At 43.8% G+C, this 20,095-nt stretch overlaps 1 long non-coding RNA gene across 2 annotated transcripts in view; it reads left to right on the forward strand.

The window, feature by feature from the left end:
• Positions 1 to 9,296: 9,296 nt before the first annotated feature.
• Positions 9,297 to 20,095, forward strand: part of LOC132249604 (uncharacterized) — a 99,790-nt gene continuing 88,991 nt past the window's right edge. The window contains exons 1-2 of one of the 2 annotated variants that reach the window (XR_009461113.1): positions 9,297 to 9,573; positions 11,696 to 11,970. This is a non-coding gene — a long non-coding RNA (uncharacterized LOC132249604). The remainder of the gene's footprint in view (positions 9,574 to 11,695; positions 11,971 to 20,095) is intronic. The other variant, XR_009461114.1, reaches the window with a different exon arrangement.

Consider the following 20,095-nt stretch of genomic DNA (forward strand, 5'->3'; position numbering starts at 1 on the left):
CCTTTTTTTTTCTGTTCTTTTTCTGGGTTTTTTTTTTAAGTGATGGTGCCTGGGGTTATGGGGGTAGCCTTGGGAGCCTGGGGGTGCAAGTTGGGGGGTGAGGCTGGGTGAGGCAGCCATTTGGGGGAACTGCAGCAGCTGGTGGAGGATGGGGCCAGGTGGGGCATCAATTGGGGGGCTGGGGTGGGGCATGTGGGCCTTGCGGGGGGCTGGTAGCCCCTGTGGGGGCAATTTGGCCCCTTTGGGGGGCCGAACCCCTTGTGTGGGGGCCATTGCCCTGTGGGAGGGCAGCAAAATATGTATTCATGAATTCATGAAACATGTATTTAGAGTTCACTTTATTATTATGATAAGAGACTTGCTTTAACACTGTAGATGTATCAATAAAACATTGTGCAACTGATCACTGTCTCTGTCTCACTCTCCCTCTCTTTATAGTGGTCTTTTGTTTTACTTGTGGAGGAACATGGATTCGGGGGTATTTTACAGAGTGACTTTGGGATTTTTTTATCAGGGATGTTTCAGTTTTCCAATAGGGAACACCAGAATTCCTGCTAGGGAGGCCAGTGGCAGGACCCTGCTTGCTCAGAGCTGGCACCTTGGACCCATCTGGCTGTGGCTGACCTCCTGGCCAAATGGGGTGAGGAAGACATGCTTTGACAGTTCAAAGCAGGCCACCACACCCGGAACATCTTCTGGGCGATAGCTGCCCAGATGGCCGGGCAGGGGGCACACATGGTAGTAGTGCCGCACAGAGGCCAACCCTGCAACCACAGTCCACTGGCAGCTGGCCCCGGGGGGCAGATGCCTCTACTGACTGTGCAGTCCCCATCTAGGTCTGGCAGGTGCGCAGCAGGTTACAGCCAGGCAGCAGCCCCCACTGCCAGACTGCTGTAGTGAGTAGAGGGTGCAGGGAACTCTCAAGGCTGCTTCATCAGTCCAGCTGGCACAAGGGGTAGTGTCCCCAGGTACCAATTGGCTGGGCCCCAGAAGCTCCTGAGAACAAGTAGCCCTGAGCTACTTGCCAGGGTGGCTTTTTATACTGCTGAGGCCAGGACAGGGCAGCTTTTTATACTGCTGGGGACAGCACAGGTGCTGGCCCTGGGCTCTAGCTCCCCCTGGCTGCAGATCCGGGAGGAGCCAGGCAGGGTTATTTTGCCCCAAGTGGCACAATTTGGTCCACACCAAAGTGCATGTCTGAGCACGTGCACTGAAGCAAAAAACCCAGGTTCAAATTTGCACCACTTCTATTTGAGCTGCTGCAAGTGCACATGCTTGCATGTGTGGACGCGCCCACCATGGCCAGGTGGTGCCTGGACAAGGTGGGACTGAGGGACCCACTGTGGACTGGACAAAAGCTCTCTGTGGGCTGGATCCAGCCTGCAGGCTGTATTTTGTACACCCCTAGTCTAGAAGCTGAAGGCAGATGTTCAAATTAGTAATGAGGCACCATTTTAAAAGCAATGGTGATGAACCATTGGAACAAATTATCAAGGGAAATAACTGATTCTCAATGTCATATTGTCTTCTGATCAAATGTGGATGCATTCCTGGATTATGGTTTTTGTTGAGATTGATTACACCTTAACCAATATCTGGGTGAAATTCTATGGCCTCTTGACAGCATGTAAACTTGATGTCCCTTCTTATGATAAAATCTCTATGTATTTGCAGGTCTGCATAGGAGAACTCCATTCTTTCTCTCTTCCACTTCTTGCTGATTAAACCATCCACTCTCAAACCAAAGTGACCAAACAAAATATTTAAATGAGATGCCATGCACAGTAAGGAAATAGTTCGTATTATCGTGGTATTGTAGAAAAAGCTGGATTTAATTTTTTTCTTTTGTCAAAAATTCTTTTATTGAACTTATCTTTCCCTCTTATCAGCATCCTCAAAATCACTTTCAAACTGGTGATAAAAAAAAAAAAGTTTAAGTAAATCTCATTGCTTTTTGGTGATCTATTTTTCCATTAATGACTTCCAGAGTTTTCTGAAGTTCTGATCAAAAGCAATAAATCTACAACACAAAACAACTTTGACATTTCTAATCATTTCAGGACTTGTTTTCATTTTCCAAGAAGCTATTATTGTACTAGATCAAGAAAGGAAACACTCCAGTTTTTTTCCAGGTGGGAACCATTCTGCTACTGCTCAGAATTATTAAGATCATTTTGATGTCTTTCTTTCCAGCCAGTCATTTTTTCTTTGTAAAGGAATTCATTTTGTGTGAGCACAAAGGGAATGGAAGAGACTAGTATCCCTCTGGATCCAAGGGCCTTCAACCAAATTCCCCACTAACCTTAATCCTGATGTAGCTCTAGTGGTAGCAGTAATGTTGATGGTATTACTGTAAAAAGATTCCTGGAGGAGCCAGTGTTCTTCATGACATTTAAATTTACTCTGACCAAACTTCTGAAAAACTGCTGGCCTCATACACCTTTTTGAAAAGAAGGAAACTTCTGTTCCCTGATATTGTAATTTAATTAAATTCAAGTTCAGTGTTATTGTCTTGGGGTTTTTTTTTCATTTTTCTAGATTTATTTTTCAAATACCACTAACTTTTCAAGTGCAAGTATGTCCCACTCTAAGTACTTTAATGTTTTGCTATAATTTGGAGGGAAAGAGAGAACTGTTTGATCTGTCTACCATCAAAATGCTTTTGTAAATGGGCAGAAATTGAATACATTTACCATGAAGAGGCACAGAAAGCAACAATGAATGCAATGAAATTCGCATTTGACAAACTAAGTGGCCCATTATGGAAGAAAACCTGAGAAAAGTGACATTTTGCTAGGAATCTTTATTTTGAAGTGTTGCTACTTTTTAAGGTGTTTTGTTACATAAGTTTACTTTCTTAAAAAAAAGTTTTATTACTAGCAGGGAAAGTTTGTCTTTCTTATTTCCACAACTGTAGCAACTTATGCATTTTTTGTTGTGAATCACAGCTTCAAAAAAGAGTGTCTCTAACCCTAAGGTGGTTTAAGTAGCCATACTTTTATTGACTTCACTAAGCATTATAATCCAGGCAAATCAATCAGCGTAACTTGCCAGGGGCTTCTTTCCACTATGGCAGCAGCAGGTGCAGCAAGCATGGGACTAAGCATACTCTGCCCATTCATACTTGTTGCTGTTCTGCAAAGATATAAGCACTCCAGTGAGACTGGTTCAGGCTCATCTCCAGCAGCCACTCTGTGGCACACTGGAGATTGAGGGCTTGAGAGTAGGCACAGAGGGTTGAGTTCAGTCTGGTGTCACTGATGCATCTGGATTTGGACTCTTTAATGGCAAAGTTATTGACCATCTCTTGTAAATAAAAGGAAGGTGAAATGCACTGATCTTCTATTTCTCTTGCTTTCTATTTTGTTTAGGGATGTTAGTATGTGCAAATATAATAGGCAAATTTGACTGATTTAGTAGAGAGAGCCTGTTTAAGGAGACTGAAACAGGAGAAGAGTGCTTGGCACGCTTACCAAACAGGGGCTGGAACTGTGAGAGTGCCTCTCCCAGGCCATGGCATGGACCTGCTTTCTCATGCTAACCCCTTTAGGGCAGCTCCTGTTAATTAATACTGGTATTAAGCATTGTTAAGGTTTAAAGTACAATGAGAGTTTTTAAAATGTAGGACTAAAGCTCAAAAGCTTCAGGATACATGATTGCATGAATCGAACAAACCTCATATCAGGAACTGGAAACTTAAAGACTGAAAGAAGGGTGTAAACATGACAGGCTGAATGGGCAGAACAAGATCAGAACAGAAACAGATGGAGGGGAAAAGATGAGAGCGCCTTGTACTGCAGACTTGCTGTGTCAGACTAATTCCACCAGATACTACACAGTTTTAGGCACTATGTTTAGTATTAAGTCATTTGGGTAATTCAGAAGAACCAGGAATAGAGCTTAGACTTTCTGAATCTGAGCTGCGGATCACATTCCTTCCTGTACCTTGATCTAATGCATTTTTTTTAAACTAGACTTGATTAAAATGTATTTCCAGTTTAGGCTCAGCGCTTTCCTATAACTAAGGTCTACTTAGCTAGACCAAATTTCATCTCAGAGACACATTGGAGATGGGGACCTTCTTCTGCATTTTTAAATCCAATCCACACATTCAGTAAATAATGAAATTCCATTCATGAGAGTGAATGAAGATGTCAACTGTGGAAAATGTTATAATGTTATCTTGAGCAACTCATAGAAGAGATTGTGCTGGTTCATGAATCTGTTAGCTTCTTGGCTCCATGCTTTAGAAGCTAACTGAAAAGAGCATATTCTAATACATGTCAGATTACACCCCAGGATTTACACATCAGTTGTTCCATAAGCTATTTTTGCCAAGAGCTTTCCTCCTTAAAAAATGCCAACAAAAACTCACTGAAAGTCCCACGTACCCTTCCCCCCCCACTAGTCTCTATACTTCACACTAAGGCAGTGACAGCTTTAGAGGTGAGCCAGTTACAACACAAGCAGGCTTCACCACAGTGTGCTAGCAAATATATAAATCTTGAGATAAGCATATTTTAAAGTCCTAGGGCACCTACACTATTTTCTATCAGCTTCTTCCAGTAGTCCAATACCTACTGAAAAAATGTAGTGATAATTACTCAACAGCTGAAGTCCCTCCTGGAAGTGGCTGGGGTGTAGCAATAGTGTTGCTACAGCTCTGGAGCCATTAGTTAAATCCCTGCTCTAGACTTATACCGAAGGTTACCCTCTGTCTAACCAGCTGTAGGTGCCTGCTCACTCAGAATAAGGAGTGAGAGGTGGATGGATGGTGGATGTGGTAACTGTATTGCTTACCTTGTGTGCTATTGGTTATAGAAACTGGTATGCCATAATCACCAGAGGCTGTTTGGACTCAGGTCCTATTGATTTTGACACTGTGAGTTACTGCCACTGAAATCTTTTTTTCCCCCCCAAAGATTTTTCATCCACATCATATGATGGGCAGAAGATATACATATGGGGATCCAGGGGAAAGTAAGTCTTCACTATTTTTTACTACATCTTAGCACAAAGCTGCTACCATGACCTTTATTTGATTAATCATATATGACTACACTGCAGTATGGGGTAAGAACACCTGAATTGTCTTGAGATAAATTAGTTTGGGAACCAGTCTAACCACAGTAGCACAAAGCTCCCTGGCAGGGTGAATTAGCTTGCACGGAGCTCTGCTCTACAGTTGCTGTGCTGATTTTGGTATCTAAGCTAGTTTCCTTAGAACTAGTTTATGCATATGCTACACTGACATGTTCATTGTAAATATACCCTCAGTTGGAAACATTCCAGTCAGATCCCTGGTGTCTGTGTCCAGGTATTGAAGAAGAGGAGTTATAGTCAAAAAAGGTGTTTAGGTAGAGAGCTGCCTGACTTGAGCCTCTTGCCACCTGGTGGAAATCACAGCCTTAAAATAGGTACCCAAGCTTCCTATACATGGCACAGAAAGTAAAGCACCTGAGAATAGGATTCCTGAAAGCTGGCATGCTGAATGACTTGAGCTAACCCATAGGAATAGAGGGGATAGGGGTGGGATGGTACTTCTGCCCTAGTAATTAGGGCAGCCTCTTGGGATGTTGGTTTAAATCCATTCAAAGAGAACCAAAAGGTCAGTAAATCAAATTCCTCATCCCAGGGATTGCAGTTTTCAGGCTTTTTTTTTTCATAGGTGGGTTTGGCATGCCTTAAGCCTGCCTGCTGGTTCATGTCTTACAAGCAAGATAGACAGGAGATCCCCTTTGTACTTGGGCTTAGGCATGAGACAGGCACTAAGCAACTTGCCACCATCAATATTTCAGTGGTTCTGTGCATGTCCCCAATCTCTGCTGGAGCGCTGGCTAGGGAGCAGGGCTGGCCTGTTTTCTGAAGCAGAGAGCACAGCCTAGCCCAGCCCAGGGCTGCAAAGCATCTGGGATGCTGAAGGACTCTAGTATAACTTAAACCAGGAAGGGGTCTGGGACAGACACTGCATAAACCGGTTTGACCCAAATCAGTTAAGTCTGATACTACATTCAACCAGGTTTATCTTAAACCAGTAAGTTAGACTAACCTGCAAAGATTGAATCAATCCAGGCTCAGGCTTTTTGAATGTCTGTCCCTAGCCAAACTGTTCAGATGACTGAGTCCTGCCTTCCCAATCCAAATGTCAAATGGTTTATTAGTGAAAGTGAGGAAGTAGCTGTGGAAAATGAAGCATTAGATCACTTTCTGGTATAATATAAAATCCTACAGGAATGCATATTTTTGAAGTCCTTTTATTCACAGAAAAGTAACAGGTTTTGAAATCCATGCAAAATTGTTTCTCTTCTTTCCTCCTCAGCCAGCATTCACTCAAGTCACAATTCAGGACTTTCTAAAGCTGTTCTATCTATACACCAATTAAATTTTACTAAAAACCAAATTTAATTCATTCATGCAGGATACCAGGCTACACAGGACCTCTGATTTTTGAGGCCTGCTCTATATTGATCTTGGCCATATCTCTAACACAGAAGCTATAAAAACATTTTTTTCAACCTTTGGCATTATTTTGAGATTTTAAATGAAGTGATTTTAAAATGCCCTGATGATTATTAAAGATAGAATAGCTACATTATTATTTACTTAACAGAAAATAATTTAGGGTTAGCAGAGAAAAATAGAAAGAGTTCAATAATTCAGTCTCTACTAATTGTCAGTAAGAGACCAATAGTTATCTGCAATGTTGTATAACAGCTGAAGCAAAGCCATTATTACACTCTCAGCTAAAGCTGCTGAATATCTGCTGTAATATAGATCAGCCCTATCTCTACCTCTGTGCTTGTGCTTACTCCAGGAAATATTTTATTATGATATATTTAAAAAATAATCATGGATGGGTTTTTTTTTGTCTTCCCTAGCTGCATCAAATATAGATTTCAAAGAGGAAAGGATTTTACCAAACTCAGAGGTGTTTCATTAATCCATTAGAGATGTATGGTACTAGTTTTAAGGCATTGTGGTACATATTTTGCTGAAGTTTCTTAGGCTGCATACACACATTAAAATAACCTGGGAGAATTCTCCCAGATTTACTCTCCAGGTAGAGAAACTTTCCTGGAGCCACACGTACAGACATTTGAATAGAGAGGCCCTGAAGAGTGGAGAGCTTGTAGTGCTGACCCTGTGCACCTGGGGAGGGGTGGGGTAGAGTGGGAGCTAAGGGTCATTCCTTTAGACTCCCTTGAAAATTCCAGCAGAACATGTTCTGTAAGCAGAAACATAGATATCTGTATATTAAAATTATCTGCAAATAGTGAGGACTCATCCACTTTCCTAGTGGAGATGAGTCCTAAGAAGAGAAATGATGAACTGTCCTTCAAAACTGATTTTCCTTTCAGTGGTTAACAGACCCAACAGACAGGATTATTTACCTTGTTCTCATCTGAAGAAGGGGCTAAAGAAAGATTAAGCAGAGAAAGCTTCTCAGGCCCTGTTGAAATTTAATTGACCACTTCAGTAATTCAGCTAAAACTCCTTTATTAACTCCAAAGATCAAAACCAGTTATATGTTCTGAAATACTATAGTAAATACCAGACATATATTAGATGGCAGTGCATATTGAAGACTACACCCATACAATAAAAATATGATGTATTATGTAAGTACCGCTGACCAGGTACTTACAGAAGGCTAAACCCAGGGTGTGGCTCTATTACAGCTGAACTGGCATTAACTAAGAACTCCTCCTTTCTTTTATCTTTTATCCCCCACAAGGGCCACAGGTCTCCTGGCTGTATGCCATACTAGCAAGCAGGCAAGCACTTTCCCACCCTGCTGCACCATGTGTGAACAGGCAAGTGAGGGAGCATCATGCCACCATGCTGTGCTGTGTGCAGACAGGCACCCCCACCAGCCACCCCTGTACAATGAAGTGCCCCTCCCTCCCTGCAAGCTTCCCTGTGGCATCACACCACTCACCTGGCACCACACACTGTGCTGCTCTGCCCTGCCACCTGGGACTGTGTCAGGTAGTAGAAGCCAGGGGGGGAGGGGGAACCCCAAGACCCTGGTTACTGCTGCAGCCAGAGCGAGGGTCAGCAGCGGCCAGGTAGGAGCCTGGGGGTTGTATGTTAAACCCTTGCAGGATGTATATGGCCCTAAGACTGCCAGTTGGACAGCCCAATCAGCTTGGCCTACTTTTTCTGTCTCCTTACATTACTTTCTTCATCAGCAAGCTCCCAAAACATTCTCCCAGGGGACAGCCTTGTCGCTCTTGTTCAAGGTGATCCAGATGTATTAAACCAGAAATAGGAAGTCTGATACCTGGACATTGTTTTTGACACTGGTTGAGTTTTTGGGGTTTTGTTAACAATTTTATTTAGAAAGGTCACCGATATAATAACTTCACTTCCAACATAGTTAGTTAATGTTTTCTGGCAAAAAAAACACATTTCAAGACCTGGTTCGCCACCATAATTTAACAGTAGTGAAATGTTTGGATGCTTACTTGGTCCCACCTGTCATAGCTAAAAACTATACCATTAATATCATTTATTTGCAAAACAGTTTCCAGTAGTGTAATGAAAAGTGTGTGCATCTGTAGGAAGCATCTTTGAACTGCTTATATACACTGCAAGCTACATTGTAGCCTCATCTACATACCTACTTGGAAACATCTATGCATATGTTTAGTTTTACACATATTGGCAGTCCTATTGTGGGTAAAGTTAAATCGCCTGCATATGTTTTTGTAGGATCAAGCTTAATAAATATAAAACCCTGATACTCTTTGAAAGGTTAAAGTTTCTTCTAGGGCAAACAGGACAACAGCAGAAGAGTTATGCTGCAAATTTAGAGCTCTCTACTGATAATGTTTTTTCATTCACTTCTCCTGCCTTAAGTAAATGATAGACACGCATCCACTTAGGGTTACTTTGGGGGTAATTTGAAGATATTTTTAAGGGATATTATCAAGGTTTCTGACCTAAACTTAGACTTAGCCAAGATTATAAAATAATGACAAAATAAAAGGACAATATGTGCCCCAAAGGGCTTGTAGTCTAATTTTAAAACAGGCTGGAACCTGGAGACAGGGGAGGGCTATATGTTTACATAGGCAAGCTATGTACATTGCTACTTGCTTTTGAGCTTTTTATCCAAAATAATATAAATAAAGATAAATGATAATGTATAATTATGAGAAGTCCTTTTAAATCCTATCTTGGGATGTAGGACATGCATATCCATCCATTCAACCTGTTTCCTTTCTGAAACCTTTAAAAAAATTCCCAGAGGCATAACAAGCAATTCCTGTGCCCTGGACTGAAGCAAAATCAGCACTATTAGGGGCAGCTGTGGTGGTTGAACAAGCAGCAGCAGCAGCAGCAGCAGCTACTACTACTACTACTGTTGTTTCACCCATAGGTGACAGAAGGCTGGGGCTAACAGGGCTTAGACCCCCAAACATGGGGCAGTGGTAACAGTGCACACTCCAGGCCCCAGCTCCAGGGAGCTACAGCAGGGGTGGAGGGGCATGCAGACACAGACACGCAGCTGCAGCCTGCAGGCAGCCAGGAATGCAGCCTGGCAGCATGTAGAGCAGCACCCAGTAGGTAAGTCTGTAAAGGGGAAGGGGCGTAGGGGTGTGGGGATGCAGCTCGAGGCCCCCAGGTTGAGGGAGGGAGTGGGGCAGAGGCAGGGGTAGGGGCTGGGGTGAATGGGACCCTGGGGTGGGTCATGGGATGGTTGGAGTCATGGGTGGCTCGTCCAGGGGCACAAGGGCAGGGGGGGGTCTCTCGCCACTGCATGCATGCTGGGGGAGGTATGGGGGGCATTTGCCCCCTGGACTTGTGTGCAGGGTGGAGTGGAGGCAGGCTGCTGCTGTGGGATAGGCTCTGTGTCCCGCTGCCATCGCCCCAGGAGCCACATGACACTATGTGCCTCCCACCACCATGCACAGCCCAGCCCAGCCTAAAATGGCAGCCTACCTCCACCCCACACACAAATCCAGGTGGCATGTGCCCCCCAAGCCTCCTCCAGGGTGTGTGCAGTAGCAGGAGCCCCCCTGCGCCCCTGGATGAGCTGCCTGTGGCTCCGACTATCCCACAACCTGCCCCAGGGCTCTATTCACCCCAGCCCCTGCCCATGCCTTTGCCCCTCTCCTTCTCTCACCACAGGGGTTCGAATCTGCCGCCCCCCACCCCTCCACACACACTTACAGGCTGAGCTGTGTCTGTGTAGCAGCATAGTAGAAATATCTTTTAAGTTTCAGTTTTTCTCTAAATCAGTGCCTGGGGCTGGTACCATGCTCACTTACCCTTAGTTATGCTACTGAAAATGTCTGCTCTTGTAAAAATTTTAACTAGAGACTGGCCAGGCCCTCAGAGAATGGACCTAGATCAAAACCTTCCAAATGTGGGGGACAGGGAGATTGGGGTGGGGACAGATGTGGAATGATGTTTCAGGCTTTTATTTCATATAACTTTATTTCCCTGACTGTAGCCCTATTGACTGAAATCCTACTCAATCCTACCTACTTGCAAATATGCAACCTTTCCCCCTTTTTTGTTTGTTATAAATTCACTGATAAATTTGACCCCCAAACAGAGACTACATAAGCAGAATATCTCTTTGTCTCCTTTTCATATTTTTCTGGAAGAAAAAAGGAGGGCACTTGTATTTTTGAATTCTTCTCTGAATACATACAACATAATATAAGAAAACAGGGGCTAAGCACTACAGATGGTATATTTCTGAATTACGGTGCCCTCAGAAAGTATAAGCATTTTGTTTTTCATAGTCTGATAATAGGAATGAAAGCCTTAAAAATTGCTTAGTTTATTCTTAGTCTGTTTTAGTGAATCTAATAAATGGCCACTTTCCATACTTTTTTGTTTGTCTTGTCTCCCATATAGGCAGTTCCATGGTATAATTTCTGTCCATTCACTGTTCAGGCCATAGGAGGAACTGTAAAATAATCTTTAGTCTAACATGTAGATCAGGGATCATTTTTGGAAATACATATTTCAAATGAATGAGACCTAGAGTCCAGGTTCTTTCTTCTTCAGTGGGAGAAGAAAGTAAAATTCCCCCAATATAATACACTTTGCAAATTAGATGGATTCTTTTCTTCTGATTCAGGAGTCATTTATCACTGTATGAAAGCTAATTTCCTAGAATTCATCTACAGAATACTGTGTTACTCTGTCATTTTAAGATGAAAATCCAGCATTTTGCTAACTGAAAGATAAAGCAAGCGCAGTTGTAAGTGCTTAGAGACCCAAATTTTGTTAAATCATGTTATATTTAAGATTTTTTTTGTGGCATATATGTGAAACCCTACCATATAAATTTAAGGATTGGAATCTTGAGACCCAAGCATTAGCAAAGGGAGTATCTAGAAGTCTGGTTTCAGTTTTATTGCGCATGGGTTAAATTTTGACACTTAAAAAATAAAATTTAAAGTAAAGAAATCTCTGAATGCATATGATTTCCTTAAAATGGAAACATGTTCATACAGCCATTATTACAAGTTTGTAATTACAAACAATACATATGAATCAGCATTTCTATATCTTAACTTCACCTTGACGTAACTGCATATCCTGATACATTTTTTTTCTTTTCCATATTCTCATTCCATCATGATTTGCTCTAGTGTTCTGTAAACAACTAGAAATTTATACTTCAGGTATGAGATATTCTCCCCCTTCTACTCCCTTCTTCACATTCTAGGTTAAGAAAAACTTGTGACATAAGACAGAAAAAAGATAATCTTCCCGAGAAAGAAAAGTGGATTTCTCCTCTGTGATGGACTGCATCTGCATTACACATCAAAGTACTGTCTCCAGCAGATAGATGACCTACAAATGGGCAGGTTCAGTACAGGAAAAGAAATCCCAACAACTGCCTGGCTACACAAACCCTATTATACAAAACATAAGAAAAATGAAATAGAGGTGTTGCAACTTATGTAACAAACTGCAAAAATCAGCTGTGAAACCCACCAGGTAAGATCCTGCTTCTGTTTAAACTTCATATGGAGAAAAAAAAAGTAAAACTTTCATATTGGCTATCCCTTGATACGAGAGTGATGTCTATTGGGAGAAGGGGTGGGGAGGGGATTACTGGTAAGTTTTAAGGTGGTACACGCTGTGCTTCCAGCCCTGCTACCTTCCCCTGGGCCCTCTGGAGCACAGCGTGTGTAACCCAGAGTGGCAATGCACAGAAGGGCTGTACAGGGAAGCTGCCTGCTGCTGCAAGCTCCACATGGCCTGGGTCACGCTGCTCCTGTGTGCACTGGAGCAGCGTGGGCAGCATGCAGGGTTGTGCCCCTCACTGATGTCCCTGCCTGCAACAGAAGTGTGACCAGGGCAGGGGGAGCTTGAAGTGGCAGGCATCTTTCTGCACCCCCTGCTGTGCCCTGCTGCGCTGCTCTTCAGAAGTGGTGGTGAGGGCAGCACAGTGGGGAGCATTGCCAGTATCTGCTGCCTCCCCAGAGTTTGGGGCTGGCGCTGGGGCTGGGAGGCAGCCAGGGTGCCGGGGCCAGGGCCGGGGAGGCAGCAGCTGTTTGCAGCCTCCTGAGGTTCTGGGTAGCTGCTGATAGCCGTGGAGCCTGGGCCGCTCCATCAGCAGCTACCCAGAACCTGGGCTGGCTGTAGCCGGGAGGCTGCAAACAGCTGCTGCCTCCCTGCTCCGGCCCCACCCCAGCCCCAACGAGTGCTGAGGAAAATGGCCTTGCATGCCATACTCAGCACGTGTGCCGGTGGTTGCCAACCCCTGGAATAGTCTTGAAGTGCTTTTTCCAGCATTGCTTGATGGATACATTGTCTGTGAGAAGGGTCGAGCTATCTTGGGATAGCATAGTGGTTGGGCCATTGGAACATAGCCCATGGATAGCTTTAATTGCTTGAGAGAAGCTTCTCATGTCATGTTGGTCAGCGAAATTTTGGATTTCCATGGCCTTTGCTTGCCATCACTGGTCCTTGATATCCCATAGCCTCTGAACTACAGCTTTGAGCTAGTGGTAAGCCTCTCATTTTTTTTGTCTGGTTGAAGGGTTAATTTTGCCAACTGCAGAGTGTGGCTCTCTTCTGATGGATAAGTGCTAGGATTTTCTCATTGTTCTCATTAAACCAATCTTGGTGATGGGAAGTGGAGTATCCAATGGATTCAACGCATGCCTTGCTAATAACATGCTTAAGCTCCTCCCAATATGCTTGGATGTCTTTGATGTCATCAAGTAGGTCAGAGAGCCTCTCAGTAAGGCATCGCTAAAGAGCTTTACATCTAACTTGGTCTTGGAGTACCTTGATGTTAAATCTCTTCCACATTACTTTCAGTCGCTTATGGTGTTGTGGTGCAAGCTGATGTCCATGATTTGATCTGACTAAATGGTGATCTGTCCAGCAGTCATCTGCACCTCTCGGGACTTGAGTGATACAGACATGGGTACAATCATGGGCTCTGGCAATAATATACTCAAGAAGGTGCCAGTGATTAGAGCATAGATGTTTCCAAGTAGTCTTATATTTGTCACTCCATCTGAAGATGGTATCTGTGATGAGCAAGTCATGCTCTGCACATTTGCCAAGGGGGAGGATACCATTGGAGTTGACTTTCTCCACCCCCTCTTTCCCAAAGGTGCCACTCCAGAGTTCAGAGTGTTGCCCAACTCTTGCATTGAGGTCACCCATGAGGATGAGCTTGTTTTCCTTGGCAGTGGCAGTCAGGACTGTGTCAAGAGCACAATAGGACTGTTCCTTGTTGACTTCTTCATTCTCAAGTGTGCAGGTGTACTCATTGATGACTTGCATACTGGTTGTTACTGAGCTTAAGACGGAGAGTCATAAGGCATTCATTACTGCCCACAGGGAGTTCTAAAAGCTGGCTGACAATCTTGTTCTTGATGGCAAAACCAACCCTGTGAGTGCACCTCTCCTCAGGTGACTTTCCTTTCCAAAACAGGGGTAGCCACCTCCTTCTTTCAGCGGGCCTTCATCTGCCCATCAGGTCTCACTTAGCACAGCAATATCAATGTAATGTCTTGCGAGTTCTCTACTTGCTGTGGTGGTTCTTCCTTCAGGACTCTCAGTTCAGGGAGTCCACGAGAGTGCAGACATTCCATGTGGCAAACTTCAGTACTTTTGTTTGTTGGTTTTGGCCCAGGTAGAGTTATCCTACTGGATGCAACAGCCTGGTTGGGCACCTTTTCTAGCCCTTTCCTCATTCAGGGTGAGCAGAGGGGATGCTAAAGAGGACTGCTTAGCCATAGCTCCAGCTGCTGAATTGTACTTCTGTCTTAGTAAGTGCAAAATAACCTTCACACAATCACCATCTACATGCAGATTTGTAATTAGGGACTCCCAGAAATCACAGTTCCTATCCCTGCTGCCACTCATCTGTCCCCGCAGGACTTGGTTTGTGGGAAATGTTAACATCCCTGGCAAAGGCCTGCATGTGACATCTTTTAATGTGGGGAAGCCGGTGAGCAAGCAATAACCATACAAGCTAGACAGGAGGGAACCCTAAACCCAGTGGCAATGATGTCCAAGACGACTGAGAAATCCATTCTGCTGCCCTTATCTGCCTTCACAGCCACAGAGAACCAGCAGGTCCTCAAGTACACCTGTTCCACCATTGGGGTCTTCAGGAGTCTGGACCATGCTTAGTCTAGGACCTCACCTCAGATCTGTTCACCAAGGGAGACCCTACCAACAGTACAAGACTCCAGACGACATAGCTCTGAGGGTGATTGAAACACAAAAAGCCTCTCCACCATGACGAGGTTACAGTTCAAGGAGAGGGACCTTTCAATTAATTATTGAATCATGTGGTAGACCCCTAATTCACCAATACACTCAGACATAATATTACATATAGAATAACTCTTACACCTAGTGATAAGAATGTGCCTTGATAATTAAGTAATACTTAGATACTTAAAGCAGTAGGTATAAGTAACCACCAGCTCAAACCAGATTGTAAATGTCCCCTTTCTGCATATTTTAGGCTCCTACAGAATTGCATGTTACCAACCTTTTCTCTATATGGAAGACCAGCAGTGGTTTCTCTTGTTGGATCCCACTATGGCTTTGATGCATTCTGAGTAGCATGAGGTCACTTTGAACGGCAGGTAGGAAGGACACTTTTCAGTTGGCCAAGAAACAAGACAATATTCTGGCAGGCTGATGAAGAGTTCAACAATTTCCTATGCACAGAACTTCACTTTCCAGAATAGTAAATCTGGCTCCTTTCATAGCACTAAGTTCACCTTCCAAGTTCAGGATATTTATTTGCTGCTTAAATGGGAGAAGTCTTACATGTGTGCCCAAGACTGTAGCATGGTGAGCTGGAACAGCACAATCCCTGCTGGCAGGGGCCCACGGGTCAGCTCTGGCAGGCAGCCCTCGCACTGTAGTACCCTCCTGCCGCAGCCAACCCTGGTCACCATCTACACATGCGTTGCGACACATTGAATAAGGCCATTGTAGGATAGTACTTGTCAGGCAGTACTATCCTGTGGCAAATTTAGTTAGTTTACTGCAGCCTAATAGTGCTGCATGTGACACTTTACTGTGGAGCTAATTAGTCAACTCCACAGTAAAGCCTATGTGTAGATGCCACCAGTAAGTTCTGATATACATTTTGTTGCCTGATTTACAGCTTATTTGACGTTGGAGGCTTCATATCCACTTGTTTTAAGATTTATACATAATTTTCAAAGCAATGATTAATTCCTTTGTTTTTCAAGCGATTAACACCCAGAGTTAACAGTATATATTAAAAATACCTATTTGCATGATGATCATGCTTTAGTGATTTCCGATTTGGAATATTTTCAAGTATTAACTATGATCCATCTACATTCATTGAGACATTAGATTTGTTATTATTTGTCTACCTTTTTAAAGGTGTTTCTTAATCATCATTGATTAAGACTTTCCAAGACCTTTATTGGGTTTATTGACTTTTTAGAGTACACAGGAGTAGCCATGGGCTTTTTGAACAGTGTAAGCTGGAGGTTCATAGTTCTTAGGCCCCCCTCTACACATTACAGGTATTGCATAATTAACTAGTTAACTGTTCAATTACCTTAAGACCAGCTATACATGTAAAGTAAAGTAATGTAAAGTAGCTATGACACAATAAACAGCTCCAACCACCTATAAAGTTAGACCTCAAAAATGCATACTAGCTTTATATCTGGTTGCTATTGAGCTTTGATTTGCACATGTAGCTGGGTCTCCCCTGTGGCTGGGAGCCCTGTCAGCTGATAAGTCTGGGAGCCCTGATCAGTTGTAGGGCTTTCAGTGTGTGGCCCTTGCAGCTGAGAGCCCTCATCCATGGGAACCTGCTTCTTGCAATCAAGCTTCCCCGCACCATCAATAAGATGCGATTGGATCTAATGTGTGATCCCACATTTGGCGTGGAGGAGGCATGATTGTGTAGATCATGCATTAGATCCAATTGCTCCTTTACCTGAACATGTAGAGTGGGGGCCTTACAGTGTCACATGTACTACAAAAAGCAAATTCCATAAAGACAAAGACAATTCTCCTTGTACTCACAAACTGGAAGAAGAAGGCTCTGAACTGGAATGGTACTGACCACCTTCAAACTCACTGACACTAATAGGAATAGAGAGGGGATTATTGTAGAGATATTCTAACTCTGTCTCATGCTGAGACTTGTAGATAAATTTATGCACCTGAGCAGTCCTGATAAGCATGAGAAGGGAACACATTCAGGTGCATAAGTTACACCTACATTTGAAGGAATCACCTCCTTTATTTTGTTCATATCACTTATTTAGTTTTGCTAGGTTCTCTGTTTATGCCATTATAGTCAAACTTTAGAAAATGGAATTAGCGGAAAAAAAGAAAGTCTCATTTTCATGGACCAGAATGTAGGGCCAGCAGGTTAATAACTAAGATGGTTAAAATATGAGTTGTTTTTATCTCAAGCTAAGGCAGATACTCTAGGGTCACTAAATTGAAAGCTATTTGTCATATTTGTTTCACTCTCCTTGAGAGTGTATATACAGTATAACCAAATGGTGATTTATCAGGTTCTACAACTTTTTGAAAGAAGATTAAATTACCAGTTTTATTTCTTCAATGGGCAAATAAGCTGCAATAATAATTGATTTCACAGGAGATTGCTGTGGGTATTAAATTTCTTAACACTAATAAAACTCCTAGCTCAGACCAGTTTGGCATGAAATTTTATATGCTGTACATATGTTTCTGTATGTTAACATACTATCTGGGCAATTTTTAATTCTAAACAGGCCTCCCCCCCCACCCTCCCCCTCCAGCTTCTGTTCCAATAGAAGTGTCATGTCAATTTTATAGAATGTGCAAGAAACGTGATGACCCTACCACATTCCCACACCCCTTGGTCAAGCTGAGTTGGCCTGAAAGCTAGTTTTACCTATCGTCTTAGTGTTGTTCCTTTGCACTCACAGTCTGTCTTGCCACAGACGTTCAGTCAACCTGTTCATGTACTCTGCCATGGTCTTGGAGTGTCCTGAGCCTGCAGCACCAGTGTACAAGCAAAATCTTTTTTGCTGGGGAGCTGAGGAGAGACAGTGAATTAAGCATGAAAACTCTATGCTTGGCTAGTGCTACTAATAATTTCCTGTTCCAAGCCTGTATACTTTCAAAATGCACACTCACCACATGCACTGGAATTCTACTAGCACTACAATGCACTGTTCTGCAGCTGTAGCAAGCCCACAGTGGGCATGTCTACATGTGAATTTACATATGCCTAAACTTAATGCACCTCAGTCTAAGGCACATTAAGGAGATTTAGGCATACATGTACATGTGGATGCCTTAAGGAGGTAGGAGCTTCCAGTCTCCTGGGATGCAGTTGGCCTGGCCCTGGCTCTGACTCTGGCCCCAGTCTCAGCTCTAATCCCCTCCCCGTGTTCCTGCCTCCCCAGTGTCAGATGACAGAGGGCTGGAGCTGAGCCCACGGGGCCCCATGCTGCCACTGGGTGCTGCCAAAACAAAGAAGCAGTGTATGCTGTTCTGCAAGTGCAGATACTGCAGCTGGAGTAGTGGTTCTGGCAGCAGCAGTCCCTGTCAGTGTCAGCAGAGGGGGCAAGAGGTGTGAGGGCTCTTGTCAAAGCATTGGGGAAGGGCCTCCCCATGACCCTCTGCAGAGGAAGGGGGCAATGCAGCATGGGTAGGGCCTTTGCTAGCAGCTCCCCCACGCCTCTCCCTTGGGGTGGGTTTGCTGGCCAGGCAACGCAGCCCTGCAGGGGTGGGGCACCTCACTGTGCATCTGGGATTCAGGCACCCTAAGAAGCCTATGCTGGGGCTCTCGCCTGGAGCAGCAGGCAGACTGGGACTGCATCTTCCCCCAGCATCTGGCATGGTTTTCCCTGCTCCACCCACCTCTGTCCTGGGTAAGTGCATGGCCTTCATGCTGGACACTGTGGGTGGGAGAGACAGCATCAGTTCCTGGGGGCTCTGTGCAGTTCAACCCAGGCAGGCTGGGTGCACTGCCCAGGGGCAAACCTGCCCCAAGGAAGAGGTGCAGAGGAGCCACTACAAAGGCCTTGCCCATGCTGCACTGTCCCCTTCCCCTGCAGGGTGTCATGGGGGGGGGGGGGCTTTCCCCTGTGTTTTGACAGGAGCCCTTGTGCCTCCTGCCCCCTCTGCTGACTTACTGCACACCAACAAGAACAGCTGCTGCTGGAACCTCCACTCCAGCTGCAGCATCTCCCATTGCAGAACAGTACCTGCTGCTTCTTCATCTTGCTGGCACCTGGCAGCAGCATGGGACCCCACAGGCTCAGCTCTGGCCCACTTGGTCACATAGAGTTAAGGCTCCTTACAGCATCTACACGTAGGTTAAGGTGCCTTTACTAATCATGCCTAAATTTGATACTAGCTTTAAGCAGGTATTAAATTTAGGCATAATTAACCTAAAATCACCATTTTAAGGTGCAATAAGAGTGCGTACATGTAGATCCTTGCCCTTAATGCATCTTAAAAATGGCTAATTTGCCTTTAATCACTGCGTGTAGATGTGTCCAGTGACTGGGTACTCCATCCCCAAACCAGAAATGAGGTAGCTCTGCTTTGAAGTACTTGTATCAATTTTTAGTTTAATTGCATGTGTTTCAAGCAAGGGACAACATAACCCAGATCTAATGGAAGCAACTGTAGGGGCGCAAACTCAGTATGATGTAAAATAGTGAGGAAAATTAAAAAATTGGCATTAAATTAGTAAGGAAACTGGTACTCAAATAAGCACTGTCGCTTCCATCTGTGTTGCTCACCCACTGATTGTCAAAAGTGGTGCAAATCCATATTCCTTGGATGCTGCAGCTTTGCTATCTGCCAGCCCCAAGGGGCATTTTGCTAGTCAAAAATAGAACACAGACTGGTTTGGCTGTGCCTGCTCAGCTGCAACAAGTATCCTGTCCCAAGTGTGTGGTATAGGTATATGAATCAGATACACCAGAAAGTTGTCCAGCTGGGTGACTTCACACTAGGAGGATCACACTTGGTTGATCTGAGCGCTTCCTAGCTCCTTTGTGTCACATGGCGGAATGAACTGGGACAAATAATATGACCCCTAATGAGCGCAGTCCCTTACAACCAGCAAATAGAAGGTAACCTTCTACCAGTACCCACCCTGATGTTTTTTAAGATCAGAAGCAGAGGCACTAGCCTCACCACTCAGTCACTAGTAACTTTATTTATATGGGAAATATAATCCTCAGAAAAATATGATTCTCAGAAAAATCTGCCCACAGCACATTACAGATAATCAGCAGTCTTATGTGCGTCTCACTGCCATCATCACAGAAAGACATAATGAATATTAAATCATACATGTCAAGAATGCTTCCCTCCTGTTTCTTTCTTTTCTTTTTTTTGTTTTTGGTAATAATGGTTTTGTCTTAACGAGATGACCTGTTTTGCTTTTGGCTTTGTGAATGAGTTATTTTCTTCCTTTCATATTAATTTGTTTTTGAAATAACTGACTACACATTTGATTCCTTAAGGAAATAAAAAACTTCTATCTGGTGTTAAAACTTCCTCCTAATTTCACAGAAAAAGGGATGCATACCAAATCAGGAATACTTATAAATGCAAAACAGATGCATGG

This window comes from Alligator mississippiensis, chromosome 3 (genome assembly GCF_030867095.1).
Source record: "Alligator mississippiensis isolate rAllMis1 chromosome 3, rAllMis1, whole genome shotgun sequence".
Classification (NCBI taxonomy): domain Eukaryota; kingdom Metazoa; phylum Chordata; order Crocodylia; family Alligatoridae; genus Alligator; species Alligator mississippiensis.